At 49.1% G+C, this 11,768-nt stretch overlaps 1 non-coding gene across 1 annotated transcript; it reads right to left on the bottom strand.

Moving 5' to 3' along the window:
* Window positions 1-292: 292 nt before the first annotated feature.
* LOC141567752 (U6 spliceosomal RNA) lies at window positions 293-399 on the bottom strand. The gene has a single exon (XR_012490581.1). It is a non-coding gene; the product is annotated as a U6 spliceosomal RNA (small nuclear RNA).
* Between the last annotated feature and the right edge of the window lie 11,369 nt (window positions 400-11,768).

Genomic DNA, 11,768 nt, shown 5'->3' with positions numbered 1-11,768 from the left:
CAATTCTGTGGATTTCATGAAACCCTTTCCCTAACTCCCCCTTTTTTTTTTTTGTCTTAAGTTAGCATAGCATTTAACACTCAGATTGCAAGTGGTAAAAAAAACTCCAAGTCCAACCACTGGCTGCCTTGAGCTCCCTGGGGCTCTCTGGGGCTGAGAACCAGGTTTTGGAGCAGTCTGCATTGTGCCTTTCATGACAGAGTCACGGAGGCCCTGGCATCGTTGGTCATTTACAACTTCTGTGGTGGGAGACCCTGAGGCAGGTAAATTACCAAAACATTTCTTTTGTTTTTTTAATATGGAACGCTTCACGAATTTGCGTGTCATCCTTGCGCAGGGGCCGTGCTAATCTTCTCTGTATCGTTCCAATTTTAGTATATGTGCTGTCGAAGCGAGCACACCAAAACATTGCAAGGGGGCTCAGATCCTGGCCAGCAAAAAGAACAAATATCTACTGCATTCCTTCCTTTCTTCCTTCTCTCTTTAAAATCCTTTTTTTCTACTTACAACAGCAATACCTGCTGTGATACAAAATTTAAATATTACAGAAATACATACTGTAGAAAGTAAAAGTTCCCAGTATTTCATGCCCCAGAGATCTCTGTTATTAATGATTCAGTGTACATTCTTCTGGGGTTTTTTCTATGCATACCCTAAACTATATTGTTATGATATGTACATATTTTTATTTCCAAAACTTTACTCACTATTAAATGTATACCTATACCTAATTTATGTAAGCAGTCTCCTACTGATAGACTTTTGAGTTGTTTCCATTTGCGTGACATCATTACTGCAATGCTGCAAATGCCACAGTTATCATTCCTGTTTTTCTTTCTTTCCTTTTTTTCTTTTGCTTCTTTCTTCCACAGTTATAATTCAATGACCATTCTTGTACATTGTTTTTTATAACTCACATCTCTGATGATATCTTGAGACTAGATTCATTAAAATGGAACTGCTGAGCCAAAGGATGCTCACAGTTTTACATCTGATGGACGAAGCCACAATTACCCAAATTACTCACAAGAGGCCAAGCGAACAATGGAGGAGAGAGCATTGTTTCCCACAGCCTCACCATCACTTGATATTATCAATCTCTTAGTCTTTCCCAATCTGGCAGGTGGAATTATGAAATTTCATCTTGCATTTATTTTAGGTATAAATGAAGTTAACAAATCTTTTCATTTGTTACTTATGTTGTGTCTTTGCCATTCTCAGGGCCTGTGTAAAGGGCCACTGCGATTCCCTCTAAGGCCGGCTCCAGATCACCAGCTGGTTCCAGGAAGTGGTTCCGCTGGCACCCCCGTCACCCTCTCCTGCCCCAGCACCTCAGAGTTCACTGGTTCAGGGAAGCTGATGGTATCTGGGTGAGTGCTAAGAGCATAAACTTAACCATGGGTGGCTGCTCCAGAGAGGAAACAGACATGCCCACCCCTGGCTCTTGGCTGATGTCACCCCCTCTGGCATCTTGGGCCTTTCTAGGGCCCCTGGACAAACAGGTGAAGGGAGGGAAAGGGTTCTGCCTGGCCAGCTCCCTGGCATGGTCCATCCTCAGCTCACATTCCATCTGCTCAGAGGCTCAGGGGCAGTCTCACCCCCAGACCCGTGTCCCTCCCCTGTGGAGTGTCCTCACAGCACTCAGCACTGTCTTCTGCCAACATGTTCACATATTTGTCTTGTTGTTTACTGTTCGTCTTTAGCCCTCTGGAAATCATTGCTCTGTCCCCTAGAATCGTAGCCGGCATGGCCATCCTGCTGCTTAGCTGATGCTTAGCTTAAGCCCAGTGGCTTAGTGAATATTTACAAAATAAATACTGCCGAACAGGGCATTGTGTGGGGTGTTTGACATACCTGTTCTTTATTCTTTTTCTCCCTCAATTTTTACTTGACAAATTTTAAACATTAAGCAAAATGAAAAGAATAAGTTGTGAACACTTGAATAACTTCCACTTAGAGTCAACAGTTAGCCTTTCCTTAATTTGCTTCATCTCCATGCAAACATAATTTTGTTGTTGTTGACCCAGGAGTGTGCTGCAGATCTGGTGCAACCTTTCAATGCTTCAGCAAGTGTCTCCTACGAATACACATATTCTACCCAAGTGCAAACCATTCAGAGGCCATATTTAAATTTCCCCCTTTTTTTAAAACAAGGACCTCATCAAGTCTCATATATTGCATTTGGCTGTTATGTCTATTAACTCTTCATAATAACTGTGAGGAAGGCACTAAAATGCCTACATTACAGGTGAGGAAGGTGAGACTCAGGAGGTGGAGGAACTTGCCAGAATCACATGAATCCAAGGCGGGAAAGTTAAGATGCAATTGTGCGTCTCTGACACCAAACGCGTCCTTTTCCCCTTTCCTACATCTTGCTCCCCTCATCCTCTTGGTTCCCTGGAGGTTTCATTCCCAGTCTCTGGCTGGTCTGGTCCATGCAAATCATGGGTTGGGGCCTCGGTGGAGGTGTCCACCCAGTTACTCACTGGACTAGGCTTCACTTTCAAGTTCCTCCAGCCACACCCCCACTCCTCACCCTTATGGGTGCTACGGCTCTGAGACGTTAGCCGGAGAGTGGGAGGGACAGGATTTCCTGTTTCTGCCTCACTCATTTAGTGGAGGATCCACTTGCAGCTAGGGAAGGGACAAACACAGCTCCAGTAGGGGAACACATGGTGGCATTGGGTCAGGGGTGTAGGTAAGCCTGCAACAGGGACTGAAAAACATTCCACCTAGATGTGCGCAAACTCACCCAAGGAGACTTGTAGAAGAGCCATAACAGGGCGGGAAAATGTCTCCCTGAGTCACCCGCGGCTTGCTGGCTGCAAGTCCCAACACTGACCCTCCCGTGTGGGGAGCTGCACTCCTAGAATTCATTCCTGTCGGATGCAGGGATTGTGAGTAACTAATGCGTGTGAATACACAGCCCCACTCAGTAACATATGGGGCAGACCTACCTCTCCTGTGGAAGTGGCACCCCCTTAGCTGACCTCTCTGTATTGCAGGCTCAAAACTCGGAAAGACCTGGGTGGGACACGTGCAAGGACCGGCAGACCAGGGACCGAAACTGATAAGGGGCTCAAGGGGAACAGAAGAAGCAGTACCCACCACCTCACACCACAGGTGTGTAAAAGGCTCTTTTCATAAGGCTGCTGGGGACCCCATGCTGCAAAAGGAGAAGACACAAGTATCCAGGAGCACCTCAGTAGGGACACCCCAAATTTGGGGGTAAAGTTATTACCCTCTTCCCCTCTGAGCCAAATCAGTCCACTGCGAATGAGGTTTGCTAGCGAGTCCTTAGGCCAAGGGCATCTCCCAAATCACATCAGGCTTTGTGAAAATCTAATGAAAGGGCTTCGAGTGTTGCGGGAAGAGAGAGGCCTTGGCTTCACAAAGGAAAGAATTCAAACATGAGCCGATACAGAGTTTAAAGTCGAAGTAAGTTTATTTAGCAGAGAGTGAGAAAAGAAAGGCCATCTCATAGACAGCGTGGCGGTCTCTAATCGCTAGTGGAAGACAGACTCCCTCCATCCCCCAGGCTAGGGTTGGCATGTGTTTTCTGCTTTCATGGAAAATTTGTTGGTGTGGGGGGGAAAGGAAGATAGAACAATGGTAAATTTATCTTTGACTTCAGTAAGATGCAGGAAGAATAGGGGCAGGTTGGTTTTTAACTCTTGTAAAGCACAACCTGTGTTTAATTTGCTGTGGGCTTAATTACACGGATGGTCCTAGTGGAATCTCTAGTCTTCCGGAGAGATTGCTCTGGATCATTGATTAATGTCTGCCTGAGTTCTGTATCTCGGAGCATGTAGGCAGCAGGCTTGGAACCCACCCTCTTAGTTTCTTCTTCTGTCCCTTCCCAGACTCCTCAGTCCTTGGGACGTTCTTTGGACCCACACCATGGACTCTTCTATGCCCAACCTCCTGTGTATGACTATTGTATTTTATTTTTTTGTATGATTATTTTATGAGTCTAGGCTTTTAAAAATGAAACACTCAACTCTCCCCTGGGGCTAGGAACACTAATTTTCAGGACAAAAAGTCCAACTGTCTGCTGAAGGGGAAGAAGCAGAAAATGCCTCTCTTTTTTGGTAGTGAGTCTAAAGGAAAGTAAGATGGTGGCTTCTTTACGGCCTCAGCTCCAGTGAAGCCCAGCCCTCACTCACCTCAGAGTCTAGTTGAGTGGCACGCCCTGGGCTCAGCAGTTCACAGCCTGCACTGATGAATGCACAGCCTGGTCAAGAGCCCTTCTGCTGGGCCCTGTGCCTGAGCCCCGGTGGCGGTCTGGGCTGCAGAGGAAGATGTGGGGGCCTCCTTGCAAGACCCTGGCTACCCACCTGCTCTAGCTTGGATGGTGCAGAGCTCAGTGAGGACAAAGAGCCTGAGGTAATTTCAAACTTACCAGATTCTGGGTCCACTTGGATCTAACAGATTGGTCCTCCCAAGGAAGTTGGGCTGCTGGGTGCTAGGCATTGCTGAGGCCAGCAGGCAGCCCTGGACGGGTCAGGCTCAAAGGTCAGATGTAAGACCTCAGCAACCCCACAGCCAACAGGGGTGGATCTTCCCTGGCTCTCTCAGGCCTTGGACTTGGCTCTGTTGGGACTGAGCTGACCTGGCTGCCTCTGTCTGTTAAAGACATGGGTTCTCCTGCCCTCCCAGGCCTTGGTCCACTTTCATCTTTTTCTGCTTCTGGGACAGCTCCTCTCACCGTCTTCCACCTGCCCCCTCAGTCCTCTTGGCCCACCTTAAAATAGGTGGACCTGCTCCCTGACAGACCTGTCTCAGATTTTGGAGGGGTCTTGCATGAACAATGTGACTCCCCGAGGACACCTTCACCCCTCACAAGGGAGCAGTCCTTGAATCCAGGGATTGTCCACATGTTGCCACCAAGTCACAGCCCTGCCAGTCCGATGCCAGCACGTCCCACGGCCAGGTCTTCCCTCAGGCCTGAATCCAAACCAAGCCTGTCCCTTTTCTCTAGGAGTTCAGGGGCCTGAGCCCATCTCCCACCCACCGATCCAGCCACACCTCTGTGGCCCCAAAGGCCCAAGGCTGGCATTGGCAGGGGGAGACCACAGCCTGGACTTGCTCGCCCGTGGACGTTTTGTGCCAACCACATTCATGGACTCCATCAAGGTCCACCCTTCTCTCTAAAGGAATGGACACTTCTATTCCTGGGTACCCATCAGAGACCCCAGGCCACAGGGGATCACATCATATGTCCTTGTGTCACCACAAGCACCTAGCCTCACGTTCCCAATTAGAAATCCACATTCATAACCTTAACAAAAACTTCATGGTCCAGATTGGGAGATTAGCCACTGTCAAGTTGAAAGGTCTGGCTCCCATTGCTAACAATTCCAAATTTCATGACGAGCTTCTACACTTTAGAAAAAAATTGAATTTATTGTTCTATCATAAAGATGTATGAGGAGATGGGTGTTTTCAGGGCAATAGTCCTTAAATGGTTTGTATATAGATCCCTTTGAGACTCCAATGAAAGCTGGGAACCCTCTCTCTAGTAAAATACATTTTGCAGTTTTCAGTTTTAGAGGGTCACAGATTTCATGAAGCCCACCCATGAGCAGCAATGTAAGGAGGCCTGGTCTACAGGGTGAGGCTCTAATCAGCTGGCTTATTGATTCTGCGCATTTTTGCCCAGGAAGCTTTCATAGGCCATTCGAGGGCACTTTTCCACCTGTCTCATCTGGGCCCCAAACTGGGATTATGGGTGACTTTTATATGCAACAGATTGAAGTACCATGACTCAGATAGCATGGGAACCAGTATGGCCATGATGGTCGAGAATTCAATACTTTGATTTTCAGCTGCAACTATGATATTTCTGCAAGCAAAATACATTGGCTAAAACAGACATTTGAGCTATCGTTAATTTTAAGGAGACCTTCACAGTGATGGTTAAGAGAGCTTATGATTTCAAAAGCCGAAGGGGCAGCCTCCTGCAAGGTCTATGATGGCTCATGCTGACCAGCCTTTCCAGGCCTCCTACAGAACTGTTTTCTGGCCACTGAGATATTTCAGGGTCTGTTTGGGCTATCGAAACCTCCCTCTCCTTTGTGGGCTGGGGATACATATATAAGAGATTATCTGTCTTAGAGATTTTATTGGTTACCTGGTGATCACACACAATCCTGAGACAAACCTGATGCAGAAAGAAAAGCTTTCTTATAGTATTTACGAGCTGAACTTTCTGTTCCTCCAACATCTCCTTCTGTCACCATGGTGATGGGTAGAAGATGAGGGTTTTAGTGCTGTCTTGTTTGGGGATCTTACTGTATAGGTTGAACTGTGTACCCTCCCCCCCACACGCACACACATACACACTGAGATGTTGAAGTCCTAACCCCCAATATCTTATTTGGAGACAGGGTCATTACAGATGTAATTAGTTAAGGTGAGGTCATTAGGGTGGGCTCTAATCCAATATAACTGGGCCCTTATAAAAGGAGATTTGGATACAGACACCCACACAGGGAGAACGCTGTGTGAAGATGAAGGCAGATGGAGTGATGTGTCTACAAGCCAAGGGCCACCAAAGACGGCCAGCAAACCAGCAGGTGCTCTGGGAGAGGCCTGGAGCAGGTTCTCTCTGACAGTTCTCAGAAGGAACCAATTCTGCAGAGGCCTTGATCTTGGACTTCAGACTCCAGAACGATGAGGCAGTACATCTGCGTTGTTTAAGCCACCTAGTTTGTTACAGCAACCCTTGCAAGTGAATACAGAAATGAGTCAGGGCCCACAGAAGCCAAGGAGTCCTGGGCTGGGGCTCGGTGCAGGAGCCCTTTCTCTAAGGAGAGTCTGCTAACTCCCCACAGGCTGCAGCTGACCCCCCACCCCATCTGTGCCTCTGTGAGCCTTAGGAAAAGGGGGCCTCTGAGAGCAGGCACAGCCAGTAGAGCTCGTGGGCCTACTCACAGAGAGCAGGTGAATTCAAAACTGCGCCCCTTGCTCCAGGCAGACAATGCCTTACCAGGTGGCACTGCTCTGCGATGGGCTAGGGGTTGAATTCCATATCCCAATGGCCCCCCCCCCCAGGACAGGCGCCCTTGTGCAGTGAGCAAATTGCACAAACGTACATGGCAGCACTGGTTGCTCTTTGCATTCTCTGTTTGCATCTGCTTCTATTAATGCACTGATCCCATTTGCATGGGGGATTTGTCCTGTTGCCGGGGGATTTGTCCTGTTGCCGGAGAATGGCAATGAAGGCCCAAAGCTGTAGATAAGAGGTGCTAAGTGCCCCACATTCTAAGTACAAGGAACCTGAACAGTCGGGCCAAGCCTATCCACCGGGCACATTGAGTGGGGCATATTGAGTGGTGCCACTTGCTTTCCCTCTCCCCCGTGCCCTCAATATCAGATCACTAGAAGGAAGAGAGGTCATCAACCTTTGGGAGCACAGTGCTTGTGAGGACGTATTATCCGTTAGAGGGGTTGGGTGCTTTCCCTCCAAGAAGCCAGGCTCTGGGCTGCAAGAAAACCCCTTGTAAATATTAGGGGAGTCTAAGAAAACGAGAGGGGAGTCTCACCAGGCCTGAACGCTTAATGACCTCGGGTCTGTGCCTGGAATAAGTGGGAGTTGTGTTGGGGGGGTCGGGGGAGGGGTTAGCTTTTGGGGAGACTTCCAGGAACCTGGGAGTTCTGCCCTCCCCCTCCCCTGTCTTCACGTCTGTAACCGGAGGGGGACTCAGGGAGGCCAGGAGGCAGACCTGTTCTGCGCTCTCACTGGTGGAGCTCCCTCTGGCACCTTTGACTCCCTGACGCCTTTCCCGCTGCCAACCAAGAGTGGGGTTTCCTAAGCCAGAACTACTTCCAGACAGGTCTTATGCCGCACTGGGGCTTTCAGAGCCAACCTCAGTGGGGCTATAGGCCTCACTTTTTGAAAGAACAAGGGTATTGTCCACAAGAGGTCTGACTCAGTGTTTGGACCTGACACTTCTTCCTCTGCAGAAATGGCCCCACGCCGCGTGTTGCAGGGGAGCGAAGGGCCACCAAACACCCTCCCCCAGCAGGGTCTGTAATTGGGTCCACTCCCCACTGCACAAACCAGAACGTTCCAAGGTTGTAGCGTTGTATGCCTTGACGTTAGGAAGTAGCAGTATGCCCTTGTTGTCACTAGATGGCAACCCTGTGTAAAGGTAAAGCAACACGCCGTGGGAACCGCTCACCACCAGGCCGCCCGAGGCAGAAAGGGGACCACGGTTTTTCCCCTAGGCGGGGTCCCTCGAGGGAATCCAGATGAGCAAGGCTGGATAAAGAAGTCGCGGCTTTCCTGTTGGCCCCGGGCTCAGGAGGTGCGGGTCTGGAAGGCAGTTCCTCCCCGGCTCCGGGCGGAGGACCCGGCAGCCCGCCCAGCTCCCCGGGGCCCCCAGCTGTGCGCAGACGGCAAGTGGCACTTCGCCACGGCGTTGGGAACCTTGTTTGCCCCCAAAATGGTGTTTTTAGGTGAAGTATTATCTCAACGCAAGGACGTGAGCCTTAAGAAAAGGAGGAGAGAACATACACCGAGGGACCAGGAGCCTCCGCGAAACGCACCTGGGACTCCAGGCCACCGCCGAGGTGGCGTCCGCGCAGCGGGAGCAGCGCGGGAGCCGCACGCACCATCGGACCGCAGAAGTTTTCTCGGAAAACCAGTGTCTCTGTGTGGTCACAGCTTGTACAATTTATCAACAATAACAGCTCTGACTGTGTTTGGAAGCTCATGGAATTGCTCCGCAGTCCTGCACGTCACCGCTCCAAAACCAAAGGGTCTGAGTATGGATGAGGGTGTTAAGACACGAGAAACAGCCACTAAGCGAATTTTCTGCGGCCGGATGACACTTCACGATTGATGCTAATTCACTCATCTCCTGCCAATATACTGGGCTCAGGTGCCTTAGCGTCTGCCCAGAACTTCAGGGTGGAGGCACCGCAGGGATTGGCGTCACCTGTGGGTTATCAACAGAGACAATAAGGGATGGGGCAGGACTTCAGAGAAACTTTCTACGTTTCCAAAGCCAAAACCTGGGAAAGCAAGGATGCGTCAAGGCTGTATTTTTACCCCATTCAAAATGAAAAATAGTTTTAGTTCGACAGGGAACAGTGCTTATTCTTACAACGTTGGATACCTATTTAATTGAATGCATGTAAGTAACCTCACCTTTGTAAAAAAAGAAAAATTGTAAGTATTTATTTTACATACATTCAAAAGTGCTTAGAAGCACACCGGGTAGAGCAAACTCTAAAGACAAGTTATTTAAAAAATGTATGTACTGTTTGTGTGAAAACAGCCAATGAATTAATTTTGTAATAAGAAAATATATGTTTATTTTTGTCGGTTAAGGAAAAAAAACACAAAATCGGATTTGGGTTTTTTCCTCAGCGGGTCTGAGTTGACTTTTCCGTCAGGTTTCCGTTACCCTTCAGGGAGAGAGCTAATGTGAGAGAGTGGTTTTTAGCAGGATAATTATTGAAGACATCATTCTCATCCAAAAGTCAGTCTTTTCGCCAGGACCAGCTTTCCTTGACTGCAGATTTTGGTTCCATCAGGAAATGCTAAACATGGTTGCCTGTTCTCTGTCAGAGCTGGTACCCAGGCGCTCATCTTGTGGTGGGTGAGTGGGGCCTGGTGGTCTCTCACTCAGGAATTTCTAAGGAGAAAGAGAGACGACCAAGGGGCTCAGCCTCCGTCCACACCTTTTGGTACACAGTCTTCTGCACCTTGCTTTCTTCCAACTTAACTTATCTTGGAGATTGTTCCAAGTCAGCAGACACAGATTTACCCAGTTCTTTTTAAATGACTGCTTACTATTCCTCTGTATACACGGCAAACATTTGCTATTCTCCCTGCACTCGCAGCAGCCCTTCCCCTGTAACAGGAGCCTGCGTTTCCTTTGTTGCTTCCCCACTCTCAGTCCTGTGATTTGCCAGGGAGTGACCCTGACCACAGCTCCAGGCTTGGACATATGACCCAGACCTTACCACAGTGATTGGTTCGGGGATAGGCACGTGACCCACGTGTCCAGTGTAAGGACCCAAGGGGATTGGCTAGCAGAGGGTTTAGTTCCTGCTCTAGCGCTGTCATACAAAACTGGGTCCCCCTCAAGGGAGGCAGCACACAGCCTGCTTGCTCGTGGCCGCACAGCTGCTGCAGCCTTGGCCACCCATGTCCCCAAGGAGAGCCATCACAAAACCTCCGTGCTCTCGCAGAGCAAGGGGTAGGGGGTGTGGATGGGTTTTATCTCAGTTGTAGTGTCCATTTTCATGAGCCTCTTTTGGTGACTGCAGCAGCCCCTGCAAAAGACTCTAATTTAGACAGCTCCAATTGTCACTGTGTTACTTTGGGTTTCCCCAGAGCACACCCTGATATAAAGATTTGAATGCAAGTCGTTTATTGGGGAAGTGATCTCAGGACGCCTTGGGAGGGAAGCAGGGAAGCCAGTAAGGATGTGTTGGGGACTCTGGGAGTCCTAGTCCTTACCTCTGATCAGGTCCTAATGGCTCTCAATTGGCCCTTGGAATGCTTCTAAGGTCAGCTGCACCGGAAGTGCTGTGGTTTATGGCTTTGTCTCCACTATTTATTGCAAGAGCTTCCTCACTGATCTCCCTGCTCCCAAACCACCTGGCACCTGATACCAGGGTTCACTTTCCCGAAGCATGTTCATCATGGTATTTTTCTGCTCAAATGTCTTTGATGCCCCCTGATGACTGTGAGATGAAGGCTGATGCTTTGGGCCTTGTATTCCAGCCAGGCACTGTGCGAGGAGCAGGGGATACAGCAGTGCCTACCCCCACGCAGCTGGCCCTCTGGCTGAGGAGACAAGCAGTGACAATAGGGGGTGGTCAGAGCAGTGATGAGAGAGGAAGAGGGTGTTCTAGGAGATGTGCCAAACACAGCCTTGGGTCCCAGGAGGCTTTTGATGCAGACACTGCTGGCTGGGCATGTGATCCATTGGCCCCTTCTTCCTAACAGATCTGCATTTTGGGCAGTGACTTTGTTAGGCAGTGGCTCCAGCTGAACACCACCACATTCCCCAGACTTCCTGGCAGATAGAAGTGCCAGTGAGAGATGAGTAGAAGTCATTGGGTTTCCAGAAAAGCCCTTTAAAGGAGCCTGATTCAATAAGACACACACTTTCCCCCTTTCATCTTTCCTACTTCCTACACCCTGGTACCAGGTGTGACGGCGGGAACTGCAGTGGCCGTATTGTGATTATGAGGGAATCTTGAAGACGGATATCCATGCGAGGGATGGTGAGCAGAAAGATTGAAGGAACCTAGGTCTCTGATTACCCTGGAGATCTCAATCTATTCCTGTATCGACCTTCAGACTTCTTTTATGGGAGAAAAAGTAAACTTCTTTCTAGTTTAAGCCCCTGTTATTGGGGTTTTTCTCTTGTCTGCTAAACCTAATCTGAGCGTAATCTGCAGTGTCCTAGAGGATGTGCAATCTGACGCATTGGCATAAATCAGATCGGCAAAGTGGTATTTGAGGGGCTGCAAGGAGGAAACGTGTGTCGGGCAGAGGGGAGAGAACGTTTAAAGTCCTGGAGGAAAGAGAACATAGTTGGGTGTGCCTGGGGCTAGCAGAGAAGGGGGAGAGGAGATGAAGCCTGAAATAAGACTTAGTAGCCTGGTAAAAAGTTGGACTTAACCCACAGGCAGAGGGAGCGGTGAATGATGGCTGAGGTTGTCACTTGAGGAAGATCCCTGTGGTGCTGAGACAGAGGGGCTGGATTTGAGGGAAGAAGATTTGAAGGGACCATTATGAG

This window comes from Rhinolophus sinicus, linkage group LG11, assembly GCF_036562045.2.
Source record: "Rhinolophus sinicus isolate RSC01 linkage group LG11, ASM3656204v1, whole genome shotgun sequence".
NCBI lineage: Eukaryota > Metazoa > Chordata > Mammalia > Chiroptera > Rhinolophidae > Rhinolophus > Rhinolophus sinicus.
This window is presented reverse-complemented; position numbering and strand designations above follow the sequence as displayed.